Source organism: Artemia sp. Qi Xiang Cuo, unplaced genomic scaffold, assembly GCF_049724085.1.
Source record: "Artemia sp. Qi Xiang Cuo unplaced genomic scaffold, ASM4972408v1 HiC_scaffold_23, whole genome shotgun sequence".
NCBI classification, from domain to species: Eukaryota; Metazoa; Arthropoda; class Branchiopoda; order Anostraca; family Artemiidae; genus Artemia; species Artemia sp. Qi Xiang Cuo.
Window position 1 is genome coordinate 449,353 of NW_028297432.1, and position 4,780 is coordinate 454,132.

The following is a 4,780-nucleotide window of genomic DNA, read 5'->3' on the forward strand; positions in this document are numbered from 1 at the left end:
GCGCTGCTGGTGTGTCCATGCGTATTTGGAAGTTTTTCGTTTGAAACTATAAGATTTAGGATGTTTAGTTGTGCTCTCTCTTTGTTTAGCTTGTAAGTGTTAGCCCTCTTTGTGTTTCAAAGAGTATTTTGGAAGAAGTTATTTATGTTTTACGTTTCTTTGTTTAGAATGTCTTTGTTAGCTTTATTTGTTTTTACAATCGTTTGACGGATGTGCTTTTTATAACAAATGATTTAGGATATATAGTTGTAACTTTTGTGATTTGGAGTGTCTGTTTTAGCTGTGCTTCTAATTCTACGTGTGTTTTAGAAGTTTTTCTCTTATAACATATGATTTATAATGTTTAGTCTTGATGTCTCATTGTTTAGATTGTGTTTTTTAGCGTTTTTGGTGATCCCAATCGTATTTTAAGAGTTTTTCGTTTTGTGTGTCTGACGGTGTTTGTCTCTCTCTCCGTTTTGGTGTCTGATTGAGTGATTGTGTATGTTGTCCTATTTAGACACAACAGATCCTACAGAAGTACCTGCAGGATATTTCTTCGCATTCACTACATACAACCACTGAACAATTCTTAAATATGATCTGCATATTTTCTGGCATCTTTTTTCAACATTTATAACATGTGGCTCTTCTGTACAGCATTAAAAAAGATTCAAGCACCTGGACCGAAAATTTGATTCAATGTTTATTAATTAGTTGAAGAGTATTCTTATTTACCATTTCAGTATGATCGTTATATAAATCAGTGAATCTCTGCGATAGCGCAAATCTTCCTTTTGACGTCTTGTACTTAGAAGGTGATGGAAGATAAATTGACATTGTACGTCACAAAGATTCTATTTCGTTTGTGTACTCTTGGGCATATTTAACAACAAGAAGCCAAGAGGTTGAAGAATCTACTTGTCAAGCTTTTCTGCAAGATTCAAGTTCAAGTTCTATGTAGCGTTTATCCACTCCCTTCATCAGATTTTTTAGGTTGGAAAGAACTAGCCTCCCGTGAGCGTGGTTTAACGGCTTCTGGCTATCAAGAAGATATAAAGTTTTCTTGTAGAAATCACATATTCCCAAAATGAAATGATTCTTGGACTTCGTATTCGTTATATCACACATATTGACACACAATTGAGCAAACAAAACACTGCAATTATTCGTAACATCACTAACACTCTCTCTAGGCGTATCTGGGTAAGTATTCAAAGCATCAATACTTATCAAGTTGAACGTAGAGTAGCTATCGATAGTTCTTGCTGACGCACAGCTAGAAGTTACAAGATTCACGAGGTATGAAACAATTCCAGTTGTGAGCCAAGTATCAGGCGTCAGTAGTGATTTAAGATCTTGAAACAAAATTGGAAACATGTCTGTATCCCTCAAGGGAGAACAAATAGCTCTCCCCCACTCTAGTTTCTCTGCTTTTTCTACGATAGCAGAATCAGTAGATTTTACCACTATTCCGAAAAGTCTTTTTAAATGCTGGATCACTTGTTGTGCTTCGTCATACAAATCACTGATGGGCTCTGTAAAAGCGGAACCCTGATACCGGGTTGTAAGACTTATAGACTGGTTAGCTTCAACACGTAGATTCTGTCTCCTTACCCTGTTGGGGGGTTTCACCAGTTGAGTGGGGCTATGCAGCCTGTTTTGAACAGACTTCACACCATGTAAATCTTCCGCTTGCTTTGAACTTTTGAATTATGAGTCCCATCAGCGCTGTTCGAGTGGGGTTTGGAACTCTTTTTAAATGAAGCTCCTTCAATAATTTCTTTTTTTTCATTTCTGTAACATATTTCGAATGTATTATGCTCCCTGCTTGTTTTCATGTCAGATTACATAGAGTCAATAATTTACGGTAAACAACTACACTCATACTGAACATCATTATCATCAGTATACTACAAGTCCTGGGCTACTAGAGAATCTGCTGCAGGTTTAATATTGTAACAGTCCTGAATGGTTAATGAGCTTTTTATTCCAGGCCTCACGTGCCTTTTAGATCTCCCCTTCACGTTCTTGAGTGTTTTCAGCTGTATAACTGATTTTTCTGTTACTAGTGCATGTCCTCGAGATCTTAAAACTGCTAGTTTTCAAGTATATGCATAGATTCCAAAATTACAATAACAACCATAAACTACAACCAAACTCGTCCTCTTACCACCCTTTGTCACAATTTTATGTCCTCTAACAGTGATTGTTTCTGTTCGTGGTGTCACAACATTAAACTTCTTTCTAGGAAGATTTGAAACAAGATTCACTTGCTTTTCGTTGCAAAATGTAACATGTCCCATTCTCCAGAGAGTTTCTGCTATGACAACTAAACCACTGTGCTGGTGGTCTTCTCTTGTCGTCTTTATTTAGCAAAAGGAATTTTATGTATCTTAGTCTTGGAACAGAAGCAAAAACGTTAATTTCCTCAGTTAAATTTAATTTACTTACTTCTTAGTATTAAATACATTTTCATAATTTGAATTATCGAGGAGCCTCTAATCTTCTATTCCCTTATATCCTCGAGACACGTGTGTATAATATTAATCGTCTAAACAAAGAAGGCCCAAGATACATCTGTCCATTGGCATATCTCGCTGTTGTTGTATAACTCTTTTCATCACAGCATTGAATGACTCTGTGTTATTGTTGGTTATTCCGGAGACTGGATTAAAATAAGAAGTCTGGGAAACGATGAAGACACAATCGTGTGCCTTCACTTCAACATGTCAGATTCCAGATTATCTCGAAAGTAGGTAAATGCAGGGATGGACCATTTCACGAGCCTGTCAGTTCTTATTTGGTAATACTCATCTTCACTTTTTGATCTTAGCAACTGAAGAATATCGTCTTGAACTACCTTGATGTCTTCTTTAGATTCACCCATTTTCTGAAGTGCATGTTTTGCATTGATCCGATAGAGTAGCCAGCAATGAGCAGCCTGAATACGAGGAAATATTTTTTTTCTCGCAGCCTCTATACCCTTTTATCTATCACTCACAAAAGAATTTTGCGGTGAATTTATGCTTGGTGCTTTCTTCATTAGAACTATAAACAGCTCTTCGTGCGAATCAGCTGATCTATTTGTGTGAAGTAAAAATGCAATTGGAATCAGAGTTGTTGTCCCCTTGTGGTCAAAGTCAGGATATCAGAATGTCAGAGCTGAAACCCAGTAATTTCAAATGTTATATTTGGTATCATTATAGAACACTATAGGGATATCGTGTTTTACAAATTAATCAAGTTCTAAGATGGCGAATTCTTATATACATGTAACGGCTGCTTCTCCTTGCCCAAAAATATTTTCTGTCACAACAAAATCAGTTACCGTCATAAGATATCGAATTATGTTTCATGTGTCTTTGGATATCATGCTTTTTCTGGCCAAAGAAAAGGCATCCTTTACCTGCCGCTGACTTCTTGGAGCATTTGTCTGCAGCTCATTCACTGTCTTGATAAACTCGTTATGGAAATCTTCTCGGGGAGTCATTGTTGTGGTGTTTGCTACATTTTTTGGCTCTTATTAATACAGATTTCTCAGAAGGAACAAAATGGATAGCTTTTATTCCTTCTTTCTTTTTATGGTGTCCATGGGGGTCACAACTGAATTTTCTGTCACTAGTACCAACATAATGAATCACTGTGTGTAGACCATGCTCAAAGGGACAGTTGAATGCACATTACTTATATCGAAAGATATTTCTCTTCAAATCAACCATCTTGCCTTCAATCATCCGTTGATTAACTCTCTTTCTGAAGTTTGGATAAACAGAGGGTACAGATACTGAGTGTCCCCCACTACTTCTGCTATAGCGGTAACCATCGGCCTTGGAGTCTTGTAAGTATTCAAAACTATCTGAACATACTAAAAAAATACTATCTGCAGTAGGATAGGCTGGAACTTTGTTCTTGCAGAGTCTAAACTTTGATATACCAGTTTCGTGAGCGGTCCTTAAGATTATGGCAGCCTCAGTAGATCTAAGTGCCGATTTCTTGGTTTCATAAATATGTGGGTCCACTGGATTAGGAAGTGAGGCGCCATGTATTGTTTGAATTACACGTGGTCTATCATATTGAAAATCTTTAAAGTGAGATGAAAAAAAACAAACAGTCAGATAAGGCTAATTACAAGAATGTTAATTTTTATCAGGCCGTGTACTATAAATCTGTGGGTAGTCATAGAACTGTTCAATGTCTTCACATCATTCATTGGCTATGTATAAAGTGGTGTTAATGTTACTTTTTTTTTCTGGGTTTCTTTTATTGTTTTCATCATAGGCGTCATTAATCTGGAACTCATTTTCTACTTCCAGTCGAAAACATTCCACCATATTCTCTTGGTAGTCAACCTTTTCCATGTCCTTGCACTCTTTAGTGTCAATGCACTCTTTAATGTCCATGCACTCGTTAATTTCCGTGCACTCCTTAAACTCCATGTCCAGCTTATCATTTTCAAAGCTCTCTTCTTTATCAATAACTGGATTAGGACGTGAGGCGCCATGTCATGTTTGAATTACACTTGGTCAATCATTTTGAAAATCATGTACTTTTTTGGACGAAAAACAAACATTCAGAGAAGGCTTATTAAAATCCGATTTATTTTTCTCCGGCCGTGTACTATAAATCTATGTTTCGTAAGAGCCCTGGCATTTGTCTTCACATAGTTCATTGTCTATGTATACCGTTTTGTTAAAGTTACTTTTTTGCTCTGGGTTTCTTTTATTGTTTTCATCACAGGCGTCATTAATCTGGAAATAATTTTCTACTTCCAGTCGAAAACATTCAACCATGTTCTCTT

The 4,780-nt window shown here is 36.6% G+C and overlaps 1 pseudogene; it reads right to left on the reverse strand.

Moving 5' to 3' along the window:
- Nucleotides 1–495: 495 nt before the first annotated feature.
- Nucleotides 496–3,472, reverse strand: LOC148938943 (uncharacterized; annotated as a pseudogene).
- Nucleotides 3,473–4,780: the final 1,308 nt, after the last annotated feature.